Source organism: Rutidosis leptorrhynchoides, chromosome 6 (genome assembly GCF_046630445.1).
Source record: "Rutidosis leptorrhynchoides isolate AG116_Rl617_1_P2 chromosome 6, CSIRO_AGI_Rlap_v1, whole genome shotgun sequence".
Lineage (NCBI taxonomy): Eukaryota > Viridiplantae > Streptophyta > Magnoliopsida > Asterales > Asteraceae > Rutidosis > Rutidosis leptorrhynchoides.
The window spans coordinates 339,565,178-339,581,042 of record NC_092338.1 but is presented as its reverse complement, the minus strand read 5'-3'; positions in this window follow the sequence as shown (position 1 = coordinate 339,581,042).

The following is a 15,865-nucleotide window of genomic DNA, read 5'->3' as shown; positions in this document are numbered from 1 at the left end:
TTTATATATGTTTATGACTCGAGCAATTAAACCTATAACTCACCAACATTCGTGTTGACTTTTTAGCATGTTTTATTCTCAGGTCCTTAGAATGCTTCCGCTGTGATGTGCTTGTTGCCTGCATGGAGTCTCTCATGCTTTGCACAAAGTTTATTGCATTCAAAATAAAACTGCGTTGTGTAATAAATAATTGGACTGTGATGTCAACCTGTAAATTAAAGACTTATGTATTTCGGGGTTTTGCTTATACCTAAGCACTTGCCCACATGTTTATAACTTTCTATGTTTAGAAAGTCACTTATTTTAATGAATGCAATATTTTATCAAAACGTATCATATAGAGGTCAAAACCTCACTGTGAAATCAATGATTAACGTGTCGCGTCAATAGCGATTTTGACGGGTCGTTACATATAAAGTGAGGGGGTTCGATTTGTATTTTAATGAAAGTTAGGGGATTAGGTTTGGAAAAAATGAAAAATTGAATAGTACTATTCATAACAAATAAAACAAATTTTGTCTATTAGTTGTATTGGTAATTTGTCTTATATGTGATGAATAGTACTATTTATATTTTCGCTTTTCACAACATTAATCCTCTAACTTTCATTACAATACAAATCAAACCCCCCACTTTATACCTATATTCTAAATTCTAAATTATTATTTATCACATTATTAAATACAAAACTACTGAATAATAACACTCATCACGCTTTACTGACTTGTACGCTGCACTCAAACAGTTGGACCCACAGGGCCACTACTGTGCTACAATATATTTTTTTCTTTTTTTTAGGTCTCCAACAATAAAAGAAGCAACTTTCGTAAAAGAACTACCCTTCAATGTTACAAAAAGATGTCGAAATTTTTTTTTTTTTACAAAAAAATCAACTAACTTTTTTTCCTTTTTTTTTTCTTTTCTTCCTCAACGATAAAAGAGACAACGTTCATAAAAGGAACAATCCTTCAATGCTACCAAAAGATGTCGAAAAATATTCTTTTTTCAAAATAGATCAACTAACTTTAAAAAAAAAAAAAAAAAACCGAACGCTAAAAGAAGCAACTTTCACAAAAGGAACAACACTTCAATGGCAGAACTAGGATTTTTTTCACAAGGGGATAAAAAAAAGTTTAAAATCTTAGAAATTTTTTTGAACAAAATATGAAGGTTTTGGAGCAAAAATTTGAGGTTTTTAGGCAAAATATGAAGGTTTTTGGATAAAATTTGAAGATTTTAGAACAAAATATGTAAGTTTTGGGGCAAAAAAAAAATTCACCGAGGGCAAAGTCGAAAAATTCAAAAATTTTACACTGAAAAAAAAAAATTCAAATGGGGGCGGGCGCCCCCGTGTCCCATGTAGTTTCGGCCCTCCATATATGCGTTGGTATTTTTTTACTTATTAAATTACTCTTTATTACCTAACTGTATGTTGTTGATACAGATATCAAATGTTAGGTGTTCAAATTTAGAAACGTGGGATTGTTTGTCATTAAAAACGTTATTCTTTCGTTAATCTAAGAACAAAATTTTGGATTATATTATAATTAAGATTATAGGTGAAACTATTATATAACTGAACATTTGAATTATAATTGGAATTATTAGCAGATATCATAACATGAAACTAGACGAACAAGGAAAAAACTGTGTATATATTTGGAAAAAAAGGAAAAAACTGTGTATATATTTGGGAAAAAAAAAAAAAAAAAAAAACACGAAGAGTTAAAAAAAAAGAGAAATTTACTGACAGAGACGGTGTCAGACTCACTTTTCCAAACTAGACGTACGGACCGCGGATTGGCTTAATACCTCCGGCGGTACCTGCGGTATCCACCCTACGCGCGACACGTGCCTTCTTCTACCGCTGGTCCCACTTTTTGAAATCCAATACAGCAAGTTGTTTGCGGTACCGCAGGGTGCATAAAACGGATTTTGCATTCTCGATTTTGCATAAAACAAAATATGTAAGTTGTTTGCGGTACCGGCGGTACCTGCGGTAAGAGGTTTGAATTCTCGATTTTCGCGCTAGATCTAAATTACCCTTTCTTTGTTGACATACACCTCAACTGAAAACGGATTTTATCTACCATTTTTTGCAGGAGATATACAAGTGGTAGTGGTGACGATGACGATTGTGGTACCGGCGGTAAGAGGTTTGTATTCTCGATTTTATCTACCATTTCCACCCTAAGTTTATTTGTGACTGTAATGTCTAATTGTGTGTGTGTGTGTGTATGTTTAGGTTCATCGGTTGGTTGTAAACAGAGATCCTAAATTCACTAACTTTGTTGAGGTAATTGATCCTTCTATCATCATCTTTTAACTTCTATATTAGAAATAAACCATAGTTAGAGTTTCATCAGTTTATATATTCTATGACTATTTAGAACCTAGAATTATAGTATAATAACTACATTTATGTATCTGCGTATGTACTGTATGATATTGTTGTTGCGAAACGACTCTAGAAAACTAGAGACTTGAAACTGTAGTTATTGATTGTTGAGTAGAGTGAGTTTATAGGATTGCAAAGGTGCTTATTTATTCTCCAAATACTTGATATGTTTATATAAGTAGTGTGTCAATCACAATGAATAGTTTTCGATAGGATTTTGAAACTTTGAATGAAATAATGTAGGTGGTCTTTATACGTTTAATCACACTTCAGGTGACTTTTGACCCGTTTGATCTTGTTGATCTTTTTTTACCCGTTTGACCCATTAGAGATAAAAGGTGATCTGAAGTGGGCCCATTTACAAGTGAATTGTTGGAATTAGCCACCTCTACAGCCGAGACATTTAAAGTTTAGGATATGGTTGTTTTACACAAGACATAGTCATGTGCAAAAATAATGTTTGGTAGTAGAACTGTCTAAAATCGTGGTAATAACAGAAGCTGCTGTTTTCATGTGATCTAGAATTAAACACAAAAACTGAAGTTAACATTAGCTGATGAAATTGTTATATTTCATGTGATCTGTATTTTGCAATTAATATACATAGGCTGCAGTTCAAATTTCATGGTGGAATCATAATTTAACTTCTTGGATCTTAAACCATCTACCTTAGTTTCGGTTTATTCTTGATTTCAAGTACTAGATGCGCCGATTAGTCTTTTTTGCCGAACAAATATATCCACACACACTTTATGGGATGGCGGTTGGCTTTTGAGGCAATTGCTTCCTTATAGTGAGACCGAGTTTGATAGTGCTCCAAATGAACATATATTTAGTAGCAATATCCTCCCAATATGTAAAATTATTTAGTTGTAATTGTCCTATTTTAAGTTGTAATCGTTTATATTAAATAAGTGCGAAGACAAAAGGCGAAAACGACGATTTGAAGACGCAAATGATCAAAAAGCTCAAATGTACAAGATACAATCCAAGTGGTTCAATTTATTGATGAGAAACGTCTAAAAATGACAAAAGTACAAGTTGCGGAACGCAAAGTACAAGATATTAAATTATACGAAAGGACGTTCAAAAATCCGGAACCGGGACCTGAGCCAACTATCAACGCCCGACGCAACGGACCAAAAATTATGAGTCTACTATGCACAAGAATATAATATAATATATATATATAATTATATAAAATTATATATATTATATTATATAATTAAATATAACGTCGACAAGCTAGCAAACAAAGCAATTGGGCATGGCCAGACTGGCCATGCGATCGCATGAGATTAACACTGAGAACCCATGCGATCGCATGGGCCTCAGGATCAGACCACATCTATAAAAGGCAACGAGTTTTGGCCATAAAAAATATATATATATAATACTCCTCTAATAATATATATATATATATATATATATTATAGTATAGGGTAGTTTTATATTAGATTAGTTTGGGTTATGTAAAGGTTATTTTACGGGTTTTAAAGTCGAAGCTCTGTCCGTGTAACACTACGCGATAAATAATCAATGTAAGCTATGTTCTCCTTTTTAAATTGATGTCTCGTACTTAAGTTATTATTATGCTTATTTAAGACGAAGTAATCATGATGTTGGGCTAAAAATATTAAAATTGGGTAATTGGATTTTGTACCATAATTGGGGTTTGGACAAAAGAACGACACTTGTGGAAATTAGACTATGGGCTATTAATGGGCTTTATATTTGTTTAACTAAATGATAGTTTGTTAATTTTAATATAAAGATTTACAATTGGACGTACCTATAAATAACCATATACACTCAAATCGGACACGATGGGCGGGGTATTTATATGTACGAATAATAGTTCATTTAACCGGACACGGGAATGGATTAATAGCCACTAGAATTATTAAAATAGGGGTGAAATTATGTACAAGGACACTTGGCATAATTGATAACAAAGTATTAAAACCTTGGGTTACACTCAGTCGATATGCTGGTGTAATTATTAAACAAAGTATTAAGACTTTGTTACAGTTTAAGTCCCCAATTAGTTGGAATATTTGACTTCGGGTATAAGGATAATTTGACGAGGACACTCGCACTTTATATTTATGACTGATGGACTGTTATGGACAAAAACCAGACGGACATATTGAATAATCCAGGACAAAGAACAATTAACCCATGGGAATAAAATAAAATCAACACGTCAAACATCATGATTACGGAAGTTTAAATAAGCATAATTCATTTATTTTCATATTTAATTGCACTTCTAATTATCACATTTTTAATTATCGCAATTTCATTTCATCGCACTTTTATTTATTGCAATTTCATTATCGTTATTTATTTTACGCTTTAAATTAAGTCTTTTATTTATTTAATATTTTACATTAGGTTTTAACTGCGACTAAAGTTTTAAAATCGACAAACCGGTCATTAAACTGTAAACCCCCTTTTATATATTATTATATATAATTTGTACAAATATAGTTAATTAAAATATAGTGTACAATAAGCCCGCTCCCTGTGGAACGAACCGGACTTACTAAAAACTATACTACTCTACGATTAGGTACACTGCCTATAGTGTTGTAGCAGAGTTTAGGTATATCTACTCTATAAATAAATAAATAACTTGTGTAAACTTGTATCATATTTCGTCGTATTTCGTAGTAAAAATATAACTATTTCGTATACACCTCTACGCACATCAAGTTTTTGGCGCCGCTGCCGGGGACTCGGCGAAACGCTATATTTTTAATTTATTTTTGTATAAATATATTTATATATAATTTTAAGAAAAACAATATAAAATTAAAAAAAAAAACCCCTGGAAACCAGGCCCATGCGATCGCATGAGCAGGATGATGTAAAACCATGCGGTCGCATGGCTGACGTGACAGACCCAAACCTTGGACTGCATTTAATTTGCGTAGGGTTTTAATATATTTATTATTATTATTTACGGTTTAGTTATAATATATTAATTAGTTTATTTTAGTTTTAATTTTTAATTAGTAATATTAAGTTTTAATTATTATTATTAATTATATAGTTTAATATATTTATATAATAAATAATATAAAAATTATATTTTTATAAAATTCGTATTTTTATCATTTTAGTTCTAATTTGTATTTTTATCGTTTATTTCGTAATATTTATCGTTCGCTATATAGTTTTAAATTTAGTTTTGCCGTAGTTATTTTTATATTTCTATATTTTTAGGCTTTGCCGTAAAATCCCTTAAGTGCTTTTTCTTTAGATTAAGATTTAGGCGCTTTAGAATTTTGCGACGCCGTTTATAGATTTTAGTACCAATTTAAGTAATTGTCGTTTTCTGAATAAAATTGCATTTACCTTTAGACCTTTAGATGCAACTTTTTAGATTTAGTTTTTAGACTTTTAAGTTTCGACGTTTTTCTTTCTTATTTTTATTTTTCGACGTTTTTCGACGCGTAATCTTTTTCTTTCTTATTTCTCGACACGCTAGTTTTTAGGACATAGATTTTTATTTTCTTTAAAATTCCAAACGAAAAATTATTTTAAGCGGTTAAATTGATAGACATCCAAATTTTCTGCTTCGTAGTAATAGTTGGATTTGTTAGTGGCTGAGTTGTGAGCTTCCGATTTAAAGGGTTCTGACTCCCTGCTGCATCTATTGGCTATTCGAAACGTGGGCAAAAGCAGAAAAGTCTATTAATTTGATAACTTATATAATTTTTAGTTTTATAACTAATAGGATAATTAGTAAATGCACCACATTGTAGCTAAAATTTGGTAATAAGCGCATTATGGAAAATCTCGAGAATATTTTGGAAACTCTTTATGACATCTGAAATCAATTTAATCAATACTCTCAAACGGGTGTTGATGACAATTCGTTCGGTCAATCTTGGATCACGAATGACGAAACAATAACTGGTTGTGAAATCTGTGGAGATTATCACTCAACATGGGAATGTTATTATTACGTTCTTATGGAAAATTATGCACCCATGGAACTTGAATGGAATGATTATGAGGAATACAATTCTAATTGGGATTATTTCCAAGAATATATCCAAACTCAACAACCAGAAGACGAGGAAAATTATGTGTCTGAAAATTCTTTAGATTATATGAAAATCAAACTCGGAGAACTTGATGCTCAAAATGAACAAATGAGAGAGTTTGTAAATCGGCAAGCTAAAACTCTATCAGATTACACACCTGTTGATCTGAGGAGTCGTGTGCAAGAAAATCTCATATCATCGAATTTTGATGAATTCGAGAGCTCCGAAATCACCAACTATCCCGATGATACTTTTTATTCAGTCTTACCAATTTCACAACATATCGACACATTAGCCTCTACCAACGAAATCATCTATCCATCAATGGATTAAGAAGAAGTAAGGGTGACAAATTGGTACTCTTGGGAAAATGATAACGTTGAAAATTTTACCCCCGAGACCAAAATGGTGGGACCAATAAGTATCATTAATGAAGAAGAATTTGCTTCGATCCCGAAATTCACCATTCCACAACCTTCTAACCCAATATTCTCAATAGACGAGTCATCTACCAAAGATGAACTACAAGCTGTAATAGATATTGACACCTCGAATTTCACTCAATTGGGTAATAGAGGTGAAAACCATGATCCCGAGAATGAACGAAAGGAAATGTTAGGAATTGTCCACCCTATAGAAATATGTATGTCGGTGTATATCGATCCATTTGACCAAGAACCAGAAAAGAGACATATCCATTTACTAAAAGCTACACTTAAAAAAGAATTAAGTAGTGACGATCGGGTGGGTCTAAACTTTAAACTCATTGATATATTTTATACCACCCGAGATGTAAATAACTGGCTCACTATTTTAATTCGTGGAACTTATTCTACCGACTTCACATGTCGTCAGCTAAGTATGGGGAAGTCTAACCCCACTTAACGTTAAATTCGGGGTTCGGGTTAGTGCATAACTCGTTAATAAACATGCATAATAAGTTAGGGTAAAAGACACATTTTTAAAGATTAGCAAACAGTTCAGAAAAGCAACCGTTTTTGAAGAAATAAATGTGTGATAAAATAAGAAGGAATTAACGTTGAGGCGCGCCATCTATCATTCGTCGAGCTTTGTAATTACAAACTGGGTATTTTTAATCACTTTTCTACACTTATCACCCTCTTGAATTTATAATTATAGTCGGATTTAATGCAAATGAGGGCATTGCATGATCTCAAGTGTGGGGAAGGGTTATAAATTCTCTCGGGTTTACACTTAGTTTATTTGCCAAATTTTGTGAAAATTTTAAAAAATTTCAAATAAATGAATTCAAAATCATGTTTATACATATTTATGAACGATGAAAACTAGGTGTTAATACCGAAATTATCGTTACCTCAGAAAGGACATAAATTGAGAAACACCCTAAAACACTTGAATTCATTTAAAATGGAATAAAGGAGAATAAAAAGGCAAAGAAAGAAACTAAGTGTGGGGAGAATGTACCAAGTTATTCAATTAAAAAAAACTATCTATCACATGTTTCTGTAAAGTTATTGCAGGTGCTTTTGTTTTGGACTAAATTGACTGTTTTACCCGCAATATTATAATAAAGATAAAAGAAAAGATGGATCTATACGATGAATCAATTCCATCATTAAAAGGAAGTAAAGTCTTCTGAAAAAGACACGCGCTTCTTGATTTAGGTCAAGAATTTGTCGTCCAGACCAGCTGTAGGTTGACGAAAAATCTAGAAAAGTCATCTCTAAAATCAGCAGGAAATCCACGGACCTCAGCATCAAACAGGGTCGCCAAGTGGTCAGACTTATCCTAACCATGAGAGGATCTGTCTCGTAAAATGGGGAGGGCGCCATGCAAATTAGCTTGATAAGACTAATGAATCAGACCACCAGAAAGGATAATCTCCTTAAAAGATCAAAAATCAGCTTTTAAGACTGATATTACTCAATCCTAGAGATTGACCTTAAAGATTGAGAATTACAAACTCATGGAATTCAATGATATCTAAACTCGAGCTTGAACGAGAAAATATTTTGATCAAAATTACAAACCGATTTGTTTTCTTAAAACCCATTTTCAATGCGTTCATTACCATTGAACGTAAAATCCTAGGAATTCACCTGGAATTCATTAGGTCACCTGAACCAAATTGGGTGTCAACAGTAAGAACGGTGGTTGCATAGCATGGTCAAAGACAGGACCTTGTGCCAGACCGAAAAACTACAGGGTGAGCTTTACTATTGCTCCTACAAAGGATAGTAATTGCATCCGACACGTTTTAGACCATGAACAAATGCATGTCATTAGACATTGCCTTAACAGTTTCTTGTTCATCACTTTCCTTTACAACCGGACGGTAGTTTGCCGAAAGGTAATATACGGGACAAGTAAACTGGACGTGTTGCTTTTCTAATACAAGGTTAGCAAGTGGGTGACACAAAACCGCAAATGTTGAGCTAAAATTTTCAAATATGAAACCCACAAAACCCACAAAAATATTTTGCAACACTGGTGAAGGGTTATTCCGGAAAACTTGTCTAGGGTAAAATCTAGCTTGAATTTTCAAAAGATCAAATGTTTTCATAAAGATCCAATTTCTTTAAAGGATCTAAATTTTCATAGTCATGTGGGACTGTAAACCACATCGTTACTATCATTTTTATACCACTGTATCAAAATCACTGATGTATAAAGTGTGAGAATAAAAAAATGATTCGAGTGAAGTGTGATTTTATTTCAATTTATGTATTGCTTGAGGACAAGCAACGTTCAAGTGTGAGGATATTTGATAGTGCTCCAAATGAACATATATTTAGTAGCAATATCCTCCCAATATGTAAAATTATTTAGTTGTAATTGTCCTATTTTAAGTTGTAATCGTTTATATTAAATAAGTGCGAAGACAAAAGGCGAAAACGACGATTTGAAGACGCAAATGATCAAAAAGCTCAAATGTACAAGATACAATCCAAGTGGTTCAATTTATTGATGAGAAACGTCTAAAAATGACAAAAGTACAAGTTGCGGAACGCAAAGTACAAGATATTAAATTATACGAAAGGACGTTCAAAAATCCAGAACCGGGACCTGAGCCAACTATCAACGCCCGACGCAACGGACCAAAAATTATGAGTCTACTATGCACAAGAATATAATATAATATATATATAATTATATAAAATTATATATATTATATTATATAATTAAATATAACGTCGACAAGCTAGCAAACAAAGCAATTGGGCATGGCCAGACTGGCCATGCGATCGCATGAGATTAACACTGAGAACCCATGCGATCGCATGGGCCTCAGGATCAGACCACATCTATAAAAGGCAACGAGTTTTGGCCATAAAAAATATATATATATAATACTCCTCTAATAATATATATATATATATATATATATATATATATATATATATATATATATATATATATATATATATATATATATATATTATAGTATAGGGTAGTTTTATATTAGATTAGTTTGGGTTATGTAAAGGTTATTTTACGGGTTTTAAAGTCGAAGCTCTGTCCGTGTAACACTACGCGATAAATAATCAATGTAAGCTATGTTCTCCTTTTTAAATTGATGTCTCGTACTTAAGTTATTATTATGCTTATTTAAGACGAAGTAATCATGATGTTGGGCTAAAAATATTAAAATTGGGTAATTGGATTTTGTACCATAATTGGGGTTTGGACAAAAGAACGACACTTGTGGAAATTAGACTATGGGCTATTAATGGGCTTTATATTTGTTTAACTAAATGATAGTTTGTTAATTTTAATATAAAGATTTACAATTGGACGTACCTATAAATAACCATATACACTCAAATCGGACACGATGGGCGGGGTATTTATATGTACGAATAATAGTTCATTTAACCGGACACGGGAATGGATTAATAGCCACTAGAATTATTAAAATAGGGGTGAAATTATGTACAAGGACACTTGGCATAATTGATAACAAAGTATTAAAACCTTGGGTTACACTCAGTTGATATCCTGGTGTAATTATTAAACAAAGTATTAAGACCTTGTTACAGTTTAAGTCCCCAATTAGTTGGAATATTTGACTTCGGGTATAAGGATAATTTGACGACGACACTCGCACTTTATATTTATGACTAATGGACTGTTATGGACAAAAACCAGACGGACATATTGAATAATCCAGGACAAAGAACAATTAACCCATGGGAATAAAATAAAATCAACACGTCAAACATCATGATTACAGAAGTTTAAATAAGCATAATTCATTTATTTTCATATTTAATTGCACTTCTAATTATCACATTTTTAATTATCGCAATTTTATTTCATCGCACTTTTATTTATTGCAATTTCATTATCGTTATTTATTTTACGCTTTAAATTAAGTATTTTATTTATTTAATATTTTACATTAGGTTTTAACTGCGACTAAAGTTTTAAAATCGACAAACCGGTCATTAAACGGTAAACCCCCTTTTATATATTATTATATATAATTTGTACAAATATAGTTAATTAAAATATAGTGTACAATAAGCCCGCTCCCTGTGGAACGAACCGGACTTACTAAAAACTATACTACTCTATGATTAGGTACACTGCATATAGTATTGTAGCAAGGTTTAGGTATATCCCATCTGTAAATAAAATAATAAAACTTGTATAATATTTCGCAATAAAAATAATAGTATTTCGTATCCCTCCGCTCGCACATCAGAGTTCAACACTCAGCATCTTCAGTCACTGAAGGTGAGTTGAGTATGTTTATTCATGAGCTATAAGAAATCACAAATCACAAAACTGTAGTTAGAGTAAGTAACTTTAATACGTGATTTATCATTTTTTTAACCGGTACCGGTTACCGGTACCGTACCGAAAATACCGCATTCAAAAAAATTAAATAAATATGTACCGAATACTGTGGGTTACGGTACCCTTTCGGTAAGGTGGCGATATGGTACAAATACGGTATCGGGAATCCGAGTACCAATGCTCACCCTTAGTTTGACCCATGACCCAACTCATATGTTTGACGGTGTTAGTAATTATGTATGATCACTTAATTAGTATTTATGTTTGACCCATGACCCATGACCCATGACCCATGACCCAACAGTATGATTAATCTGTTTTTGCTTGTAGTTTCGTACACACAGAGTTATCTACAGGCAAAGCACCGACTTATAGATCAATGACTTCAAAAAAGAATATTGTAAGGATTTTATATGTACATTTTATGATAAATATTAGAGTAGAATATATAGTTATAGATTAATTGTTATCTTTTTGTTTCCTGGGAAAATACTATTACGCGAATGTTTTAATAAAGTCTAAGATCAACATTGTGTCTAAAATAAATAGGTTATATAGTAAAAATGATCGGTTTAGATGTCGGAAGTTATTTAATGAGACATGTTTTGGACAATTTTTATGGGTTGACTATAATTTCCGAGAACCTTCGTTGATACATTTTATGATTTCCAACTTAGTTGATGTTAACTATAAGACGGAGGGGTTTATTTTTGAGGTTGCCGGGAAGAAACTTGTTTTTGGCCCGGAGGAATTCATGTTAATTACTGGTTTGGAATTTGGAAAATTGCCTAGAGTATCAGGAACTGGTGGCGGACCTTTAAGAACTCGGGTATTCTCATTTGTGGACAAAAAACATTACGTACTTGGGTCTGATCTTTTATATGCTTTCGAACATCATCACAATTACACGAATTTGGATGTTGTTCGAATTTGTTTGTTATTGCTTTTAGTTCACGGTTTTATTGAATCCGATGGTAATTATGTTGTTGATGATGAGTTACTAAGACTAGTTGAGGATTTTGATGCATGGAATAGTTTTCCATGGGGTAGCTATGTTTGGCATTACACTTTTAAACAAATCTCTCAATGTCCAAGACGTGCGGTAACATTTTATCCTCAACGTCCTTAAAAGAATCCAGTTTATGGTCTTCAAGGTTTCATCCCTGCTTTTAAGGTTAATTTATGTTTTAGTATTATTTACTCATACTTATATCATCATAGATAATTCAATAATATATTTTTTAATTAATGTGGAAAAATAGATATGGATTTTTGAAGTGCTTCCGTATCTAAGTGAATATGCGATAAAGGAGCGATGCTTAGAGTGTCCTCGAATTGTTGATTGGAAACAAACGGAAGCAATTGGTTGGGTACGGTGTGTAGAGTTGGAAAAGAAGTCCATGTAGGTAATATATATATATGTAGTTAAATTACATCTTAACCTATATTTTTTATTTTTTTTTTACATTGTTACATGTTGAAAGTCTTTATTTTTTTTTTAGAGCAAGTATAGACCGAGTGAAATGGTGGCAACGAATCTTGAAAAATCACAAGATTATTATAAGCGTACCATGTTGTTTCTAGACGGGGTAAGTGAAGCAGAAGTACTTGCTAGATTTGAACGTCGTTTCGATGACCTGAATGTAAAGCCTCAAATTACCAAATTTCGGAACATCCCAGATCTTTTTGAGGTATTTTAAACATCAAGTTACTCTACTTGAATCAATCTTTTATCATTATAGAAGCAACGATCATCATGTTTTCGCTTATATATAATAGGCTCTTTGGGAGATAGCTTACCCAACCATAACCTGGTCGCCTAGTACTAAATCATCTCCCCCTAGGAAAAAAAAGCAAACTTGAAATATGATGACAACCCTAAAATTGTCGTTAGCCTGCAACACGATGATGATGGTAATAATAATGACGGCCAATAAGACGATGATTTTGGTATTTCCGATGAAGCATTGTCTCAATTATTTGAAGTTGTTGATAGAAATCAATCGAAACTAAATTGGGATTGTAATGATAACGCTGAAGTAAGTATCTTATTAAATTATTATTTTATTAATTATAAGCTTATAGAATTTTGATATCATTAGTTATAATAATTATTTATACTCACTTATTTGCAAGGATACGGAGAAAAAATTTGTTTTGGTTGAAGGCACAGCACTTGAGTTTTACAATAACGGACGATTAGAAAGTATAAGTAAACGTGTTGAGCCATATTGCATTATTAAAGGCTTTCCTTACCATTTAAAACTGCAATTTTGGGGAAGACTTCTCAAATTAGAGGATGGTGGTTGGCTAGAAAATGAGGTGTGTTACAACTTACACACACACACACACACACACATATATATATATATATATATATATATATATATATATATATATATATATATATATATATATATATATATCATATTTATATACAATTTTGTAGATATCGATTGTATATATATTTCTCTTATGAAGATAATTTAAGTGGCATTTATTGTAGCACATTGATATATGGTCAATGATTGTTTCGACATCACCAATTAAGGATCGAAGGTGCGGCATCCTTCCAGTTTTATTTCATAGGATATTAGAAGATTGTACAGAGATATATGAGTTGGCAAACGGCACAAGAGGTCCTTGTTCGGCTTGGTGGACTCTAGATAGGGTTGGTATTATGTTACTAATTTAGACAGTCATATAAAAATAGATCGTTATTAATTAATGTTGTTTTTTCAGGTTCTTATCCCGTTGAATGAAGGAAATAAACACTGGATTTTGGGAGAATTAGATTTGCGTACTTGGGTGCTTACAATTTATGATAGTATGTTCAAACAATGTGGGGAATATGTGCAAATCAAGGAGTTTATACAAGACATTGGCTATAAATTGTCGAGTTTATTGCCTATATTTTTAGACAAACTTGATTATTGGAAAAGAGCAAAAGTTAAGAAAGTGGATGATTTACAGGTAGCCATTAATGTTGGAAGAGATGTTCCTCAACAAAGTGATGGTAGTAGTTGTGGAATTTATGTATGCTATTTTGTTGAAATGTTAGCACATGGTAATCCGGTTAACATAACATGTGTTTCACACGAGTTTGAACACTACTACAGGCATTATGTGATCGACACTATATATTCTAATCGTTTTAAGTAAACTATACACGTGTGATGTTTATTTAGTATTGTTTAATCATTTTTTAATATTGTTGTATATTTAAGTTGCAAGAAGGGTACAAATATTACTTTGGAAACAATAAGTGAAACTATTTTTAACATAACATAAATAACCTTCTAATCAAATTGCAACCTTCTTGAACATCCTTAATGATTCTAATCAAATTGCAACCTTCTTGAACATCCATAAGGATCACTCGAGTTTCTTCACTCCTCCATGTATGACTTATTTGAAAATTCATAACCTAGGTTTACTTGAGTGTGATGACCCATCCTAATCCATCCGGACGAAGTCCATATCGATTATAAATGATTCACAACAGTTGATTACATCACGAGGTATTTGAACTCTATATGATACATTTTACAAACATTGCATTCAATTTTAAAAGACAATCTTTCTTTACAACGAAAATTGACGGCATGCATACCATTTCAGAATATATCCAACTATAATTGACTTAATAATAATCTTGATGAACTCGACGACTCGAATGCAACGTCTTTTGAAATATGCCATGAATGACTCAACGTAATGTTTCTAAAATGAGCAAATGCACAGCGGAAGATTTCTTTCGTACCTGAGAATAAACATGCTTTCAAGTGTCAACCAAAAGGTTGGTGAGTTCATTAGTTTAACATAAATAATCATTTCATAATTTTAATAGACCACAAGATTTCATATTTCCATTTCTCATAAACATACGTCCCATGCATAGAGACAAAATATCATTCATATGGATTGAACACCTGGTAACCGACATTCACAATATGTATATAAGAATATCCCCCATCATTCCGGGATTCTCCTTCGGACATGATATAAATTTCGAAGTACTAAAGCATCCGGTACTTTGGATGGGGCTTGTTGGGCCCGATAGATCTATCTTTAGAGTTCGCGTCAATTAGGGTGTCTGTTCCCTAATTCTTAGATTACCAGACTTAATAAAAAGGGGCATATTCAGTTTCGATCATTCAACCATAGAACGTAATTTTGATTACTTGTGTCTATTTCGTAAAACAGTTATAAAAACAGGGCATGTATTCTCAGCCCAAAAATGTAATAAGTAAAAAGGGAGTAAATGAAACTCACCATACTGTATTTTGTAGTAAAAATACATATAACGACATTGAACAAGTATAGGGTTGGCCTCGGATTCACGAACCTATATCATTTATGTATATATTAACACATAGAATCAAATAATCCTATTAATTATATAATATTTATATATTAATATTGTAGTTATATAAAATTTATACTAAATCTTTATGTAAGTGTATATATATATATATATGTACATATATATATATATATATATATATATATATATATATATATATATATATATATATATATATTATTTATATCTTATATCTTAAATTATATGTTACCTATGTTTATTCTGTATATATATATATATTTAAAATAATTAATGTAT